Genomic DNA, 20,701 nt, shown 5'->3' with positions numbered 1-20,701 from the left:
AGCATTTAAAAAACCTTTGAAATTCATTGAAAAAAAACATAGGTTTCAGAGACGTTATAGTTAGAAATTAGCATTTAAAAAACATTAGAAACTCACTGAAAAAAAACATAGGTTTCAGGGATGTTATAGTTAGTTGGATATTTCACTCGTACAAAACCAGAGAAATTCGGCCGTTATAGTTAGAAGAGCTAACTATAACTTGTGGCCCCGCAATGCACTGCTGATGACGTCAAATATTACATCACTCATGACATGGTCAGTGACATTACTGATGACATCACTCATGATATCTCAAATGACATCACTGATGACATCATCCATGTGATAATTGCATGCACCTCCTCACTCCCTAATATAAGCTTTGGTACAGCCACTGTAAAATACAGACTACCATTTTTGAAACCATAGACAAACCAATAGCAGTTACTACATACCACTGACTAGGTATACACACACATTCATTCATTCACCCATACAGTCACTCATACATGCAGTCACTCATCAATACAGCACTATCATATGCACTCATACACCTATACAGACACTCACACACTGCCACTCATCCATAAAGTTATTGACACAACTAGCTAGTCATGTAAAGAATCAATAACACTGCCATTTACTCACCTATACAGTTATACATTCACTACCTAACATATTCATACAGATACTAACATATACTTACTCTCTTATACAATCACTGACACAAGCACACACTCATTTATACCGCCGCTCTCACAATCACTCACTCTCACATATAGTCATTTATATACTCCAAGACTCACATATACTGCCTTTCACATATGTAGTTACTCACACATGTACCACTGAGACATCCATTCACTCACTGACACACCCATGCACACACTCACTCACCCATACAGCTATTTCCACATGCACTATTGAACCCATACACCCACTAAATTATCCACTCACACATGTATGCAGAAAATCACACACCCTCACCCACCCACACACACAAAAACTGAGGCACCCCTACAGATACTCATGCAACCAATAAATAACCCATAAAGACACTCATGTAGGTACTCACCAACCCATGTAGCAGATTACACAACAACAGACAGACTCATACAGACATTCACACAGTTTAGTCACTAACCAATGCATTCAGTAAGACACAATGAATCAATCACTTATACAGTCAGTTACACACCTATTAAATCCTCCACCCAGACACTTATACGCCAACTCATTTTTCAAAACACCTTGGCATTAACATATCTAAAACATATTTAAATTTTACAGAAACACACATTCACTGGATGATGCCATAAGTGATGTCATTTGAGATGTCATCAGTGATGTCATCAGTGATGTCACTGACTATGTCATGAGTGATGTAATATGTGATGTCATCAGCAGTGAATTGCTGGGGAGCGAGTTAGAGTTAGCTCCACTAACTGTAACAGACGAATTTCTCTGGTTTTGTACGAGTGAAATATCCAACTAAATATAACGTCCCTGAATCATATGGTTTTTTCTGTGAATTTATAATATATATATATATATATATGTGTATGTGTATGTGTGTGTGTATATATATATATATATATTATATATGCAGAAATGAAACAGAGAACTCTGGGTGGTTCTCAAGTTTAGGTGGAAAGCAGCTCCTGTATAGAGCACTCTCAACACCAGTGACACTCTAGATCTGCTCACCTCAAATGTCTGCTTTTCTCTCGAAGTCTTTAAGCATGGGAGGAGTACACTGCCATCCATACCGAGATATGGCCATTTTTACAGCAAAGTCTTTAAGCATAGGACTAGCACAGTGCTGTCCATGCCGAGCTACAAAATGACACAAGTCTTTTACCACTCCAGGCACAGTATTACAGTTTTGAATTCCTAAAATGCCAACCTGAAATGAGTAAAAGCAACCGCTGACACAGTGTTATGCTCTTCTTAGAGCTTTTCAGAGAGGTATAGCTTTGTCCAGAAACATTTTGCAGCTATTCAATAAAAAAACAAAGGTTAAAGCTTAGTTATAGTATTTTTCAAGCAGCCTGTACATCAAAACAATTACCTGCAAATGCTTAACATAAGGATCATGAAAATCAGAACATGTCAATCATGCCATTATGATTCCAATATTAACATAATGGATAAGCACAATCCCAAAAATGAAAAAAAAATGAGCCATCATCTCTGCTCAATCGCTCATGCCCAGCTCCATCCATTCTCAAAGTACATTAGGAGTCAGAACCTTAGAACACTCCAATAGGCAGTAAATTACTCACGGCTACAGCCAACAAGCGGCCTTATGTCTAAGATGTAGTAGCATTGTCTGTGAGGGAAAGAATTACATTTTGCCTGGCTAAATACTCATTCCATTGCTCCTTGACATTACATCTCCCATCCCGTGCTCGAGCATCTATCCAAACCAATAGCTCTGCATTTGCCCATGGAATCACTTCCCTTTGCTACACAATCATGGTAGGGGTGAGTGCACTCCTCCATGCCATTGTGATATGCCATTTTGCTCATACCAATGTCAACATTTGGAGACCCATCAGCAGTGTCATGAAAGCATCTGACACGCAGGCAAACACTGTCTGCCAGAAGAACTCAGTTGTTGGACACAGCCATACCATTTGGAGGAGGTGTGGATTAACCTGTTGGCATCAAGGAAACCTCTTCCCAGTGCCGTGGAAAACACTTTCTATTCTGTCTGGATAAAGGTATGTGTGGTGCAAATAATTGAATTACGTAAATCTAAACCTTGCGTTCGGCATAATCATTTTTATTGAACCCAACCTCCTCCATGTGGAATCTTGTAATTCCACATTTAATTTCTCCTCCAACTAGACCTTGAGCCCTGGGAACCTCTCATCAGTGCTGTGATCTTTGAGTGCCCTGTATGTATGTGAGATAGCCTGTCTGATTCCAGTCAATGTCAGCATCAGGTCCAGCGGGCCAGCAATATGTGAAGGGTTCCCCTCCAATCTCCTCAGGTTCCCCACCACTCTCCTCAGTGCAGAGTACAAAAGGAACAGCCCTGGATCGAGTCCATCTCCGGCCATCAATTGTTCGAAAGTGCAGATACTACCATTCACTATTATATCCCCTGAGGTCTTCAACCCAACAGCTGTACAAGAGTCCACCGGGAAGGTCCTGGTTAAGTGTCTGTTCTGTGGGAGGGGCCAGAGTGGCAGGCCAGGCATATAAGGAATATTTTGTTTTCCCCAAAATATATATATCTTCCAAGTCCACGCTGGCATATTGGTGACTGCAGTATGGGGGGAAGTCAAAAGCCACTCCAAGGGTGAGCAGGCCCCAAAGTCCCTGTCAGAAGCTGTTCTGGGTTGGCCTCATCCAGTATCCATTGGAGGGGCCTCTGGAGTTGGACTGCGGCTTAACAGAACTTGTAACTGGGAGCTTCCAACCCAACATCCTCTAGTGTGGCATATAACGTCTCTAGTTTCACTTTATGCCTTTTATTCGTCCAGATCAAGGCGGCCAGTAACCACTGAAGGTCCACAACAAAGGCTCTCTTCAAAATCACCTGCAGCACTATCAAGAAATACGGGAGACACAGAAGGACTGACATTTTAGCAATGGACATCTCTCCCCCTAAGTGATAGAGGTTGTTGTGTCCAGAAGGGCAGCGATTGTCGCATCGAGGATCATGCCCTTCCCAGGTTCCCCTCCACCAGTTCCTGTCATACTTCCATAACAATGGGGCATCAGGGGTCTGCAATAATGGGAAGAGACATAATTTCCCCCAGTTAATTTGCAGTCCGGATATTTGGTCAAAGGTGTCTAAAGTCGACATTCACATGGGAGAATGAAAGAGTCCACTTACAAATATTTTAGTATGTCATCCGTGTAATGGAGACTATGTTAGGATGGCCTCCAACTGTATATCCTCATTCACGCACCCCCTTATGGAGCATAAACACCAGTGGCTCCATGGCCAGGGTAAACATCAGGGGGGACATGGACACCCATGACTGGTGCATCTCTCAATCCTGAAACTCTCAGAAACGAGCCTCCTACTGCGTACCGTAGAGATGGGGAGTTCATACAACACCTGTGTTCAGTTACAAAACTCCTGGACCAGGCCCAGCTTTCCAGGGCTGCCTGTATACAGTTCCAATCCAGGGTGTCAAACGCCTTCTCTATGTCAAGAAAGGCCACTAATCCCTGATTATTTGTCTGGTGTGCCCAATCCATAATCCCAAATTACTGATGCAAGTTGAAAAAAGTTTTCCAGCCTGGAATAAACTCATTCTGGTCTAAGTGGATTACTGTGTGGACCATAGGCATCAATCCATTGGATTGTGCTTTACTCAATACCTTATAGATAAGATTGAGTAAAGAGGGGGTCTATATGATGTTACCTCCAGGGGTTCTCTACCAGGTTGCAGGGGTACTTCTATTAAGGCTTCCCTCATGCTGCCTGACAATCTTCCAGCTTCTTAGCTCCACTATACATTTTCAACAGACAGGGCATGCCACGCCCGGTATGTGGAAGAAACTGATCCATGCCAGGTGTTTTCCCTCTAGCTATCTGGTTAATAGCCAGGATAATTTCTTCCAGTGTCAGTGAGTCATCTAGTTCTTGTTTCAAGAGCGGGTCACGTCTCGGCATATCAAGGGGTCGTAGGTATGCAACTATGTCGCTGGGGTGTGTTGTCACTTGTGCCCAGCAAATTGTTGAATAAAATGTCTCACATTCCCTGTTGAAGCTAACTGGGAATTCACCATTTGGATGGCCCATATGACAAATTGGGGTCACTCAGAGATAAGCAACCAGTCCAGTAAACTGCTATCCTTATCTCCCAGTTCATGTTGCATTTTGGTGTATTACCTGCAGTTGAAGATAGAGAGGCATTGCAGCATCTGCCTATGTGAGTGTCTAATGTCCTGTAGTGTATAGAGGCCCTCCGGATCTGATTCCTATCGCTACTCCGCTTCCCTCAGTGGACCCCCCAGCTTGAGTAGTTACCGTTGAAAACTCCTCCTAATGCCGAAATGTGATGACATACATTCCCCTGTATCGTTACCTTGAATTCATCCCATTTTACTCCTACATTTGTAGCTGTGTCTTTGTTTTCCATGATGTATTGAGTAATCTGTTCTACCACCTGTGTCCTGTATGGTATATCATCTAGTACCCTGGGCTGCAGTCACCACATAGGTATCAATGATGGAGCTCAGCCCCATCCAAATATCACCCACAATGGGTCCAATAATGTCCCTGCTAAATATTTGGCCCCTGTACAGGCAAGCTTCAGTCCCTTACTAGCATATATCAAATGAATACATGTGTGGAATACATTTAGATGAGAGTAATAGGAAACGTCATGGTGCAAAGATAAAGGGTATGCCACACATCCACAACTTGCCTTTTCATGGGCCCACTGTTGCAGTTGTCTGGAGTTTATGTGCAATTGAGCAGCCGGTATTGGGGGAATCAAGCTGTCCAGTACCAGGTCTTGATCACAATTAAATCCCCACACCACAATGCCAGACCCATGGCTGACTGCAGGATTGCAGGAGTGAACCAGTTAAAAACCATGGGTTATCCCAAGTTCGGAGCATACAGTACCACCAATGTGAAGGGTTCACCATCCACCATACCCTTTACAATGACATAACGGCCCTTTGGATCAATCAGAGTGTGCCCGAAAACAAATGGAACTCCCAGAGCAACCCATAGTAGCACCCTCTGGCGCATGCTGAATATGTGGTGCCCAACACCTGTCTCCACCACCTTTTACGTAGCCTGATAAGTTTCTCCTTGATCAAGTGAATTTCTTGAGGGAAAGCAAACTGAGCAGTGCGCCTCCGCAAGTAGAAATAGATCCTATGACGCTTAGTAACATTTCCCATGCCCCTCACATTAAAGATCAAAACCATGTATTCTCTGAAGGTCTTGTTCTCCCTATTAAGTGCAGTAATGGCACTACAAATCATCATTCAAAAAGTGAGCAAGACCACAGAGGACCTAAGCAGTAAAGCAAATGAACACCAACAAATAAACTTTCAACTATCATGGAACTGTTTCCCGCAACTCCCACTCCTTGGGTGCACCCTCAATCGGTCACAGCCATTTAACACTGGTAATTATTTGGCTATTACTACTGAGCTTCTGCACTTCTGGTGGTAATCTATCCCAGATACAAACACAGCCAAAAGCCTCCGCTGCTTCATCTCCCGCTATCATCATTATGTCGAAGCACACCCTCGCTCACAAATATTGGTGCAGGACTGCAAGTGTCTGCCCTTTAACCACTGCCTCTATCCCTCCCCATCCCCACTCTTGCACGCATGCCACTGCACTGCATGCTCAATGGTTAGGAAGAGCTATGGAATAAGAAAGGAAGAAGAAAAAGAAGACATATACCATACTCAAGTAGAATGAAATAAGTCCACAGTCAGTGGGGTGATCTACGGACCACTCCACAATTCCTCCGGCAGCTCCAGCACCAGTTTGTCTTCTCGCTGAGTCTCATTAAAGTCCTCAGAGTTCCTGTACATCTGGTCAAAGGCCAAGGTTTGTCCCACCACTGCTATCACCTCCACTACGCCCAAGCCAGCCTGCGCCTTGGAGGGACTGCCTCGTGCGGGCTACCTTTTTTAGTGGCTCATATCATGCACCTCTGGGGCTGCCAGCCACCTTCATTATCCGATGGAGGTGTGCATTGTTGATCCTCCCTAGACTCAAGCCAAGACCACGTTTCCTCAGAAGTGGTGAAAAACAATGTCTAAGTGTCAGATACCACCCTCAACCTTGCTGGAAGCAACAACGTGTACGTGGTTTTCAGTGTGCGGAGCCAGTGATTCACTTCACAAAATGCATCATGCAGCTTGCGGACATCCATGGTGTAATCTGGGAAAATAGTGATCCTGCTGTTCTGCAGCATCCAGGGCCTTCAGCACAAGAATGCTACCACCGGTCTCAGAGGTGCCTGATGCTAGAGGGTGGCCACGTTTATAGGTACAGGTCCATGCTTGGTTCTTCTGCCCCCTCCAGCAGAACACCTACCCTGATATTATTCCATTGTGAGCATCATTCAAAATCATCTGCTCGGGCCGGTGGTTGTGCCACCTCCTTCTGCAGCACCTCTATCTGTGCTTGATGATCTGTGACCGTGGGCTGGGCTATCTCCAGTGCCTGCTCCACATGCTGCACTCAGTCTTTCAGTTTTTTATGATCATCCTTCAAAAGCACCATATCAATTATAAAAGAGTCCAGTTTTGGTTCAATGGAGGACTTCAGGCTGCTGACCACCGCCAGCAGTTCTGTGAAAATGGAGCTCAACCAGGGACAATGACAGTTCCACCACAGCCTGGGCCTGTGAGATATCACCACCTCTCCCTTACTGGGCTTTAGCTATTTGCGAAGGATAGTTAGTGAGTCCAGGAATACAGATCTAGCTAGAACAACCTGCATTATTAGGGGTATAAAAGTCCCCCCTCAGTCCTGTGGCACACAAGGGGGGCCAAACTGCAGCTACAATCTCTGTGACTATGATTACATGTTGGTACATATAGCCCCATAGGCAGCAGGCCATCCCAGGTACTTCAGGGTATATGCAGCACCGCACAATTTGCTGTCTCACCAGGTATTGGGAGGAGATGTCCTGAATGACCAGTGGGCAGGCAACAGTAACTATGCGTCCCCAATCCTCCAGGCAGCTGAGAGGGGGATAGAATCCAGTGACGGGTTATGCAGGACAGCCATAGGGCATGCAGGGCAAAAAACAATTAGACACTTTCCTCTGGGCTTCAGCAGAGCCCCCACCTTCTGCAGCCACCTAATGCTACACTCAGACTCTATCGGGGAGGTGGTCTGCTCCTTCTGTCACCATCTCCATCACTTTCCCTGCAGGAGCCTCATTAAGCCGGCGAGCCCGCATCGACCACTACTGGCGTTCCCTGCTGGGTGAAGGATTTCCTTGGTTGTGCTCCGCAGCACAGCGTGCGCCGACCACCACATTCCCCAGGGATGAGGGTACACCTGTCAGAAAGCCCAATCTGCCACCTCTACCCTCCACCTGGATCTCTTCCTCTTTACAGTGTGGCTGGGCACAGCCGGATGCCTCAGTATCATCGTGGTCCCGGCCAACCATCAACCGGTTCCTTCATTGGTTCCAGCCTGCCATCTAGTGGCCACCCTCCTGTCACAAAACATACTCCTCCCCCGCATCTAAGTGACCATCCCGTTCGCCATCTTGTACACGCCCCCCCAAATCACCCGTCTAAATAATGCAGAATGAGTGTACTCCATTTTTCCCAGGAATGTTCTCCTGCCCATATCAGTTTTATTACTAAAGACCTCAAGTTATCAAAACACTAAAAGAACCTAGTACTACCATCCTAATATTGACGATACGAGACCAGCGAGGCTGATCCATTGGTCACCTTACTCAGTCAGCTTGTCAAGTGCTTCATCAAGTTAGCTCTTAATCCTGCCAATGCATTTAGATGTTCTCAGCGGTGTCACTATGGGGGTGCGGGGGGTGCGGACCGCACCGGGTGACACCCTCACATGGGGTGACACCCAGCAGGGCGCAGGGGGAGGGCGAAGGCAGTGTGGAGCGAGGTTGCCTGCCTCTGATCACCGAATTGTGGGCCCATCTTTTGAGCTGTCGGGAGGCCTGCGAAGACGACTTTCAGGCACAGCAGCTTTGTGTACAAGCTGAGGCCTCTCGCCTGCTTGCCCGGCAGTTCTTCTCTTACTGAAACAGTGGCTGCAAGACGGGGTTCTCACTCTCTTTCCTCTCCTTTCTTTTATTTGCTACCCTGTGAAATGGATCCAAAAAAGAAAATCACTTTTGCTGGAAAATCAATGTCGTATTTTTCTGACATTTAATTCCAAAGTGCAGCATCGGGAATAAAAGTTTAAAAATATGAAAAATAAATAACTAAATAAAGTAAGACAGCGTGGTAGCAAACTGGCCAGATTGATTTTATACACACCCGAACACATTAGCGCCACTTTTACAGAGTTTGCAGTGAAGCGCTATTTTTGTTGTCTTGGCTTTGTTTTCCCAGGGCTTGGAACTAGTGCACCAATCCTGGAGGTACTGCAATGTGACGATTGAAAAACAAAATTTGTACTGCTGCTCTGCATCTAGGGATGTTGTCTTTTTTTACCATACTGCTTACGTTTTGTAAGGATATAAGCAATGGTCATTGAAATAGGTCCATTCAGGGCCCTGTTGTTATGACCTTAACTTATCAGGCAAAAGCACTCACTGATTTCTGAACAGTGAGTGTAAAAACGTTAAGGTAACCATGTTGTTCCTGCTTACATTTCACATGGTTTGCAAAATTTTGCATTCCCTATGATTGTTTGCTTTTTCCAGGATGCTGTCACTTTTTACTTGTAGGCCACATATTGCTCTTGCCCAGTGCGTAATTTAAATTGAACCGCATCCAGGTGTTTATAGCTGGCAACAATTGGGTTGTAGTTGAAGGCAGTCTGAGATTTTCTCAGTGGGGCTTTATGGTGTTCAGTGGGGGAGAGGATGTGGCACTATGGCCAGAGCTGCTGAATTTGGAACTGGGGAACCAGGTTCAGCCTTAATAACCAGTCCACCAGGCCACTCTCCTGAGAGAGCACTATCTCATGCTAGACCTTAGAAGGCTTCGCAAGACATTATAATCCCTGGTGTCGTAGCACCAGAAGGTGGACCCTAGCATGACAAGTGTAGGTTAACCTTCAAGGCTTGTCCACCACTATTCATACTGAAGTTCACCTCCAGTCTTGCGGGCAGGCCTGTGAAGCAGCACACCCTAGAACAACAATGACCCTGTCACTGAGATCACAGGACCCTTGAGAAGGGCCAGCTCTAGGGCGGTGCAACTGGTGTGACCGCACCAGGTGCTGACTTTAGATGGAGGCATCATTTTTGCAAGTCTGTTATGGTTTTAAAGGCGCTTGCTGCCTCCTTCCTGGCCTCCAGCAATTTTCAGTAACAATAAAAATGTCATGATGACTCTGGTTATTAATGTTCTTCCTAGAGAGAGATCGGAATTTTGTCTAATGGAAGATTTGGCTCATGGAAAGGTAGCTCAGAGGGTTAATGTACCTGCTGCAAAGAACATGTACCATGCAGATCACAAAGTGCACATAATGTAAATAGGCCAGTGGGCTACTGCTTTTGTCAGAGAGATCCTTTTGTTACTTGCAGTTTATAAGGTAAAATCCTAACATAGAACAGTGAGCTATTAACTGTCATTTACTCCGCAGCAACACAAGTCACATTTTTTATTAACTTTTGATACGTTTGAGCTACAAACAATTTATTAGTTTAAATGGTCAGATCATGCTGCAGATCTTGCATTATGAGGTAAATATGGAAGAGCCATTATTATTTAGAAAACATTTGCAAACTAGGATTGTTAGCCATTCATGTTTGAACTGCTGTTTTGGAAAAGGGAGAAGTGCTGATGATAGAAACTCCATGGCTCGGAGACAAATGGCTTGTGCTTCCACATTTTATCGTATTTGGGGACATTCTGTGATTAGAAGCATATCCCACTTTGTGAATACGTTTTACTGTCAATAACTCATTAATACCTTAAATATTCATGTGTATCCATTGGTTGATAAAACTGGGCAGTGAAACCAAACAAATAAAAAAAATTGGGATGTTTGCGCATTCTGGCCACACCTAGGGCTCCGCCCACTGATCCAATCCTTGGATTATTCCCGCCCTCTGATTCTCCACCCACAGTTCCCCTACTTTTTTACCCCCACTTCGACCACTGATATATAGTGTTGCTGGATAGTGGGAACACCACACCAGTACAAAGTACCATACCTATGATATTATAAATTCCAATAAACTGTTGACCAGCAGGCAGCCCACTGTACAACCTGATTAATGAGTCATTATCACACTGTTGCTAACAGGCACATTTTGTAAATATAGGACCTACATTTACAAACGTTACTAAGGATTCTGTATGGTCCCGTTATTTGCCAACTGTGTCCACTGACGGACTCGGAGCGGAGGAGGTCCATGCGGTAAGTCGTGAGGGGGTGACACCATGAGTTACCCGCACCTGGTGACACCAACTATAACAAAATGTAATCTGCCTAGAGAGAAATGTTGATGCATATTTTGAGAGGGGAAACAACCATTATAACACAGTCATTACAATGCACTACCTTTACAGTGAATCTGCATTTACATTGCATGCATTACAGCGCAGACATTACAACACATGTCACTACAACACATGCCATTACAATGCATACCATTACAACGCATGCCATTACAATGCATTTTAAGGTAAGTAATGGAGAATTTTGTTGTTTTAGGGTAGGTATGGGTTTTGGGCTACATGGGAATAGTAAGTTTTGCCTCTACACTATCCAACACTTACCCTACTGTTGCACTCACTGGAGTGAGAATAGTAATTTTTACCCTTACACTATCTAACAATTACCCTACTGTTACCCTAAAAGTATTAATGGTATGTGTTGTAATGGTATGCATTGTAATGGAATGCATTGTGAATCTAATTTCTAAAAATGCATTGTAATCATAGGCATTGTAAAATCATGCAATGTAATGGTAGTTGCGATGTAAAAACCACGTTGTAAAAGTATGCATTTTAATTGTTTGCATTGTAACGTCATATAGTCTTTGCGAGTTGTGTTATTTTAATGCACACACTAGTGGCTCTGTTGCCAGTGTCAGACTGACCTATTGACAGATCAGCATGTGGGCAGGCTGTGTAGCTGTTTGTGGGCCTGTTTTATGGCCCTGTGTGTTGGAGTTTACGTTATAGTCCCTAATATTACCACAAACATTTCCCATAGCAAACACAAATGCATGCAGTGTCCAATACCTTGAAAAATACCCATACAGCATGACGTTACAAGTTCAAAACTGGCATGATTTCGGAAGGTGGCACTATATTTTATCTATCTGATTCGCTTTGCGTGTCACTTTTATTTTGTTGCCCGGGCCTCTTTTTGGTCCTAATCTGACCCGGTCTGTAGCTAATGCATAAAAGTGCGGACAGTGAGCAACAATGGTGAGTTTCTTGCAGCATAATATACACTTGAGGAAAAGCCCCATTAATTTTGTTTCTGGCGCTGGGGATAAAGTACAGGAGTGAGATCCAGGACAAAATCAAATCTCCCACTCTTGTTATTCTTAGCACAGTGTGTATATATATCCACATTCAAGCAAGGTTGAGGTTCCAAGTTTGTCTAAAAGAAAAACAACTCCAAAGCAGAGACTGGGGATTTATAAGAAATAACACAAGACTACAATGTACTAAATTCCTGTACACCTTCATCAAGGAAGGTGTTTATTATATCAAGAATATACCCTGTCAACATTTTAGGTTACTAGGAACATATCTTTATGTTCCCATTATAACTTTCTGCCACATCAAATAATTATTTCAATTTTTGGGAAAGGTAAATCAGCATGGGGGTGAATGTGGAAGTTAGAAGGAGACTGCCAGAAGGTTATGTTCATTGATACAGTGGGAAATTATTTTGAAGAGTTAATTCTGTCAATCTTGTCCACAGAGACTATTAAAGGACACTCAACATGCCTCTTACTTTTAAATTAAATAATCATATCAAACACATCTATAAAGTCCATCATAAACCTTTCTTGGTGATGTATTCTGCTGTTTAATCAGGTTGCCAGTATTTTCCACTCTCATCCTTCCTCAGTAGATGGAATCACAGCACAGCAGGCCAGAAATGTTGGCATTGAAATCATCAGCTAACAAAAACAAATCATTAGCACAGTATTATTACGCACCAGGCCAACCTTATGTCTATGCCAGACACGTCTGACAGCTGTATAAAATGGATACATTGAGAAGTTCTAAAATAATTGCTGTGAAAGTTGTCATGCAAGATCATTTTTCCAATGGTAATTTTTAATATAGTATACTGTTTTTGTTAATACTCACAAGTCCAACTTTAGGAAAGAGTGTGCAGCAACACAGTGCAAATGCTGAAGCCACCTTTAGCTCAACCCAAAGTTGAAAGTGCAACTAAAATAAATGATGGATACCGTCTATATGTTAAGGTGTGGTGATCTATGGCTGTGAGAGCAACATAATATCAGTGACCCACCAACATTATCTAGTTTAGATTATCCTGCAAAATACTGTAGTAAAGCGGGTGGTGTTGGTAAGGACAAAATTGTTTGGGGTATCATTATATTTAATTTTATTGTTGCCTTTGTACACCACCCAAAGGATTAATAGAGTGCATTTTCACTCATCCATAAAGAGGCAGAGTCGACATGTTTCAGAACTACAACATATATGCCTCTTTTCACAACTAGTAAGTGTCCCAGTTTGTAAGTGCCCAGATGGTATGGAAAGGTTTGCCTTTAGCATTTGCAGAAAGCTGTGAAAATTAGCTATATTCCACAAGTAATGTATAGACTGCTCCTTTCTCCATAGGACCAAAACTTCTGATGTATATAGCAGAGAAAGATGAAAGGCTTAATTTGGTCAAAAACTGGTTGTCAACTGGAGGTTAACACCAGCCAAATGTGGTTGAGATGAGAAAAACACAACTATGATACCAGCAATGCGATGCAGCGCGCGCAACGAAATTAGTTTTATTAAATGTTTTCGTAACTTACCTGAAATCGGCCATATGCCGCATTTTGCAACCCCCCACCCTGCCCCTCCTCTGCACCACGTCACCGCCCCACCAACACGCCCTGCACGGGCCGTGGCTGTATGATACTGTTCAGAACTGTCAGTGTGGTTTTCAGTGACCCCAGGCATAGAGCTGGCTAACTGAGTTTGAATGGCTGCGGTAGTCACATCAGAAAGAGCAGTCATCTTGTTTTGGGCCTGACTGCCAATATAAAGATTGCAAGCATTTCTCTAACCAATCTCAGGGCAATTTCCATGAACTAATCGAGTTTCACCACTCTTTCACATCAGACATTGATCAGATCAAATATAGTCCACTACCCGGAACACAGATGACTGCCGTGAGGAGTTGACAGCATACACGCTTCGGATTACCCTAAAGACGCGATCTCAGTTTTAATCACGTTCCCCCTCAACCTAACGAAATTCACCACCATTGGTCACTATAATAATTCTTGAGTCCAGCACCTTGGGACTTTTTTCTAGCTCGCCTGTGAGCTATTTCACCAGCAGCGCGGTCAACATCTATCTTCTTTGGTCATATTAAAGAACACTGCTGTGGCATGCCGGAGAACCTCTGAACCGGCAGCCCGGCGTTCCTTCAAGATTAACTGTGCACAGATACTGCTTAGGCCCAGTCGGGTTGGAATTATCACCGGCAATGCGAATACAAAGATTTAGACTTCAATATTCAGCCCTGAGGAAGTCGCGGAATTGCTTTCCACATGCGACGAAACACGGGTTGGCTGGTTTCTGTTGTGGCTTAATGAAAATCGCATTAATGAAACAGCAACACTACTGCAGCATGATTATGGATCGTTCTTGATTGAATCAAATTGTTGTAATAATATTACATACTGTTTATTATCTAGTTGTGTGCCTAGGTCTTGTTAGAAAATTGATCAGAATAAATTAGTTTGTTCAGATATTTAAAAACATCCAATAAAATAAAAAAAGACAACAACATATATACACTGTTCTAAATGAATAATAAATCATTTCAAATGTTCAATAAACATCAAATTAAAACAAAATTGTTTATACCTGCTAGAAATGGTTCCAAGTCGTGACATCTCCTATTTTGCATAATCATTGCCATCAGGCAAGTGGTGTGACGTGACCTTTTATACAAATTAAACCACGTGACATTATACAAATTCCATGTTATATAAATTCAACATCATATGAATTTTTGTGACTTGCGCTGACTTGATGTTACCTACATGCTATACATAGAATAAATAACATACCATACCATAATGTAACGTCAACATCAACCATTTTTGCGAGCGCAAACTGTGCGATTCGCAAAAAATCGTCCGTTTGCATCCGCAATAAGGGCTTCTGCGATGCATTAAACTGTCAGCCTCTCACAATTTGAGAAATCGCAATTTTTTTTAGATTTCTTAAATTGCGATTGCATTTAAGGAATCACAAATTGCTAATCCTTAAATGCAATGCATGATGGAATAGCAAATTGCAAATTTGCTAAATGGGGGCGCAAATTACCATCAATTTGTACTTGATGGTAATTTGCAAAAACTTTTAAAAATGCCTTAAAGTGCTTTTTTCAAAGTTGTAGGTTACACTCACACATGCTTTTGGGGCATGTGTATGCGCAGCATGTGTGCACAGGTCAATTTCAGGGTGTCCTTTTGACTCCCTTGCACCCTTGAAATTGCACACTCAATTTGCGAGTAACATTGGTACTCGCAAATTGCGTATGCAATCTCCCATTCATGAATAGGAAGGCATTCCTTATTTGCGACTCGCAATTTGCGAGTCACAATTAAGGAATGTTTAGAAATCGCTAATTTCATAGCGATTCCTACATGCATTGGCTTTTGCAATTGCTTAATTGCGATTCCTTAATATTCGCAATTAAGGAACCGCAAAAGTCTACATTGATGCATGTGCCCCATAAAGTTACTGTTTAATGGCCACCACAACAACATCAGGGTTCTGCTGTTTAATGGGTGGTTAAGTCACAATCAAAGGGAATAAATCACGTGTGTCAGTTTTCCAGAGTCAAAATGTCTCCGTCAAGGGTGCAGTTTATGTTTATACCCCGTTCCTTCAGTTAGATGAGCAGTGTCATTATCGGGTCTTAATCACCTGGGTTCTCCAGGTAATCTGTTGTCCTCCACCAGGAGGGAGACTGTTTGGTTTAGGAAGCCTTAAGTGATAGGTAGATAGTGAAAAGTGTGAGTTAAACTTACCTCAGTTCAGGTAGGAAGTATTTTATTAGTCAGAAAGGAATAATATTAAAAAAGAATAAAAATTGAGCTTTAGTTGACGTGTTAGTGATCCAGAGCACCTAGTGGTTGGTTGACCTGTTTTGCCCTAGGTCGCCCTTGTGGTTCAGGGGGTCTTCATCAGGATCAGTGTGAGAGTGACTTTTTGGGGGGATCTCTCAGTGTGTGTAGGTAGATTGACTTACGACTCTTCGTCTGTGAGCTTGATTGCTCAATCTCTGACGGTGTGTTATAGGTCCAGACTCTGCCCATAAATATGGACGACAGAAAAACAGAAAAAGACACTACATTCTGACTACATGCAATGATAGGTACTGTCTTGCCCAATGTGGTGCTACAATGAATAAAAACCTAACTAAGGAGCAGGGGTGCACATACAGACTCTAGTAATCTTGCAAAGGATTTGTGAATATACTCTTTATGTATCCAATGTTGTATTGGTGTCCTCTAGGAGCCTCACAAATTGTTGTTGGAAACAACGGTGTCATCATAAATGAAGCTGTGTTTGACTAGGGTGGCTAGAGCAAAGGGAAAAGGGAGCGTATAGGCAGCACCCCCGATGCTTGGTTAATTCAGAGAATAACACAGCTTCCCATCTTAGTACGCAAATGTTAGGTGATTACACACCCCGCTGTCAACAGCGGACTATCGCTCAGAGGCAAGAACAATATATGGCTTGGACATGCCCAATCGTTTTCCTCACCTCATGTAAGCAAAACTGCAGGGTAGAGGTGTCACTGTGAGGCGGCGTTTTGTGTATAAATATAACCTCTTCAGGGCTGGGACAGACAGAACACTGCCCTGTTCATAAATGTTGCGAAGGACTGAACACACGCTTTTATGAGCGGGCTGTCACTTTAAAAAGCCACTTATAGACTGAAGAGTCTCAAGGCAACTTCCATGTGTGTTAAACCGAGTGCTTGCTCCCCTCCCCCCGTAAGTGTGTGCGACCTTAATTGGGTTAAGCCTAAATGATGATGTTTATTAGGGAACTGAGTCAAACACACTAAGAACCCGGTTTCATAAGTGCACACGACCCAAAGTTCACTCATTTGCAGGTGTGCATTCACAGGGCTAGAGCGTGAACTAAAAATGACAATCTCTTCAGTAGGCAGCATGCACACTACCACTACAAGCCATCGATCAATCTAAACAAATACAAAGGCTGGTATATTAATTTTCAGATCAGGACACATTTCCTAAGATATCCGGTTAAATGCCCCTCTGAACTGTCATTCCCTGTCTAATGTATCAACTTGATGAAGGGCAAAATTATGCCAGCTTATGTTGACACACCATGCACAAAGAAGTCTGCTATCACTGCATCAGTTGGTTTTACAGTGATCTGCTTAGAGGGGTTTGCATTTCATTCATACAGTAGTAAGTTATTCACCATTGTCTGTTTTTCTCTCTTGCAGGGTAGCACTGCCCCTGGTCTTCATGCTACTTGATGAATTCTGCAACAACGCTGATTGGTGGAAACAGGCCCTTTCCAACTTTCTACACAAGGGATCAATTTCTCTTTCTTCGACTTAACACGTTATTCTCTAGGAACCTCTTGTGATTCTGCTATTCCTTGTGCCACTTTTCCAATAAAGTAGAAAGAGCATCACAGTCACTGTCTCGACTCCATCATTTATTAGATCTAGGAGGATAGACTGAGCAGCCAGAGACTGCATTTGAGAGCGGACGTTGGACTTTTACGCAAACTTTGTAAAATATTACTATCAGTGGTAAGAAACCATCCAACACATCATGGTTGTTCAGCACTGTTCCTTGTGGAGGCGGGAATTCTTCTGCCAGTTTCAGCTCTACAGACATTGCTGGGGTCACTTGGGGACTTACTGAGCAGAGAACCTTTACAATACTAGCACAGCTACTGGGGGGATTCTGAGCCAATTGCACACCAGGAAACACATTCAAACTGCACCGCACAGCCAATAGGACTGGCCGTCACACTGTTTATTAGTGGATATGTTAGTTAAAGTAGAGTAAATCTAACTGCCAAATAAAACAAACATTGTGTTATAGCTCTTAAAGTGAAGTGATTAACATAATGACCTTGGCATAAAGCAGATGAATTCATGATAAAATACAGTGCCTAAAGCAAGATGAGGCACTTTTATCACGTGTGTATTAAAACAGCAAACTTAAAAGAGGCACTGCTTAAACTGTCTCCGTACCATGCAGAAAAGAATGACATTAACCACACCTATTTTCATCAAAATCTAGATATTCAAATTAAAATCTTTTGTGATCATGACAATATGTAGCACGTCATACGAATACAATATGTTTTTACCAAGTGTGCACTATGATAACAACTGCATGACAGGTAATAGTTCAATTATATCTGTAGACAGCAAGGTAAAAGCATATACACTGCCATATTATTGCTAAGAAATTCAAACATCCAGCTGTCACCAGAGGAATAAGAACAGGATGATGAATTAGAGCGGGAAAAATTAAAGTAGGTTCTAAAAATGGGCTGAACAACAACAAATAAACACAACCGCCACCATTAAATGCTTTTTTGCAAGTAGAAAACAGTACAAGTGAGCACAAAAACCAAGAAGGCATTGCCACTGTATCATAAAGTATTAAAATCTAACGTTATATTTTCATATTAAAAGTCATGCGCTTCACATTGCCTAAGATAGGAACACGAGGCGCTTTCACCATCCATGCATTGGCGCTGCAGCATCGACAGAGGCACTTGCTAACATGTTTGCTTGCAAAGTAGAGACGAGGAAGAACCCTGACCGATAAGTGCTATTGAAAGTCAAGCATTCCGCGGGTGATGGAGCCGGCCAGTCTGGAAAGCATCAGTGCTCATCTGTCACCCAGCTCCGAGATGCCCTTCGGGTTGAACGTGAGCTTTACAAATGTTTATATAGATTTAGGTAAAGTCCGACACAGTTACGTTTTTTTCAAAAGTGCTTTGCCTGGACTACTGTGTAAACTCAAGCAACCGTTTGGTGCATACATACATGTTTTGTAAACAATTTCAAAAAGTGAGCAGTACAGTTGCCAGTAACATGCCATATATCACAAATGTCTTCACAAATTACATCTTAAAACATGGTTGTTCTCTAAATTGCTCCGAATGTTCCCTCCTTTCCTCTTGAGGTAAACTTAGAAATGTCTATTTCATGGTCCGTGACTGGCTACCCTCCCCTCCCAGCTTCCCACACCACACCTTGAAGGATTGACATAGGCAAGTTGTCTTTGGAAGGCGGGGGGTCAGGGACCCCCCGGCCGTATTTATTATACAAAACAATAAAGGATGAATATCAGCATTACATCAATATGTTAAGAACCGCAAAATTCATAACATTAGATCTACAGTATTAAAGACAAATATCAAAGGCTAACCTTAACAAAAGTCTAATACAGCGTGTTTCCTATCCGAATCTAACATCCTGCCTGAATTTTGCATTCTAACATTTCTGGCCCGACGGCAAGGTCGCTAACCGGTGTCAAGTCCTACTAGCCACGCCCTTACCTACAGGTGCGCATGTGCGACAGGGGACCGCCTACCCCGCCGGCATCGTGAACTCCATTTAACCAACAAGGAGGGCCCTTACACTCTGCGTCATTTGCTGACGTCATGATGTATGTGCGGGGTGGCTACCAGCCTAAGGAAAGCGTGATTCCCTCCCCCGCATCTTAAGCAGCTAGCGGATATTCCTGCCCCTGAAGTTCTAGGAGGGACCAGTGGCCCCTCCCCCTGGGCCGCCCCCTCCGTGGATGGTGACGCCCCCCCAGGACCTTAAACTGCTGCTCACCGATCATGACATTACCGCCTGACCAACCCTAATAAATACGACGATGAACCTAGGGAAAAAGGGAAAAGAACTCGCTAAAGGACAACTACACTAACTAAAACCAGACCATAGTAATACAAAGCATGCTGTACTAATGGGAAAAAAGGCCTAAGTACACACAATATTACACTTTTAATGACAACATAATCACAGCCATAACGCGAAAAAGGCCTAAGTACACACAACATCCATATTTGATCACAACCAATCACAGCTAAAAAACGGGAAAAAGGCCTAAGTTCAGATATGACCAAGGAGAAAAATGGGGGCCTATGTAAAACCATACAATCACGTCAACTTCCTACACATGTAACGGGAAAAAAGGCCTAAGTCAACTTACATAGTACCTTCGACTAGCATTGTTTTGTAGCTTGTATTTTAGGGCTGGTGGGTGGGGAAAATTAAATGCCCCGAACGTGGGGCACACGAGGTATGCGGGGAGCGAGCCAGGGGCAAGAGGGCGCCCAGCTTGCTCCTCGGGCCTCTTAAGGAGCTGTGCCACCAGTGGGTGGCCGGCCCAGTCGGCCCGCCCCCCCTCCTATTTTGCATAATCCTTGCCATCAGGCAAGTGGTGTGACGTGACCTTTTATACAAATTAAACCACGTGACATTATACAAATTCCATGTTATATAAATTCAACATCATATGAATTTTTGTGACTTGCGCTGACTTGATGTTACCTACATGCTATACATAGAATAAATAACATACCATACCATAATGTAACGTCAACATCAACCATTTTTGCGAGCGCAAACTGTGCGATTCGCAAAAAATCGTCCGTTTGCATCCGCAATAAGGGCTTCTGCGATGCATTAAACTGTCAGCCTCTCACAATTTGAGAAATCGCAATTTTTTTTAGATTTCTTAAATTGCGATTGCATTTAAGGAATCACAAATTGCTACTCCTTAAATGCAATGCATGATGGAATAGCAAATTGCAAATTTGCTAAATGGGGGCGCAAATTACCATCAATTTGTAC

At 43.1% G+C, this 20,701-nt stretch overlaps 1 protein-coding gene across 1 annotated transcript in view; it reads left to right on the top strand.

Moving 5' to 3' along the window:
* LOC146811153 (uncharacterized) overlaps window positions 1-17,504 on the top strand; it is a 224,270-nt gene extending 206,766 nt beyond the window's left edge. The window contains exon 9 of the mRNA XM_085618217.1: window positions 17,309-17,504. The gene's annotated coding sequence lies outside the window, so the exon portion shown is untranslated. The remainder of the gene's footprint in view (window positions 1-17,308) is intronic.
* The last annotated feature ends 3,197 nt before the right edge of the window (window positions 17,505-20,701 follow it).

Source organism: Triturus cristatus, chromosome 7 (assembly GCF_964204655.1).
Source record: "Triturus cristatus chromosome 7, aTriCri1.1, whole genome shotgun sequence".
NCBI lineage: Eukaryota > Metazoa > Chordata > Amphibia > Caudata > Salamandridae > Triturus > Triturus cristatus.
This window is presented reverse-complemented; position numbering and strand designations above follow the sequence as displayed.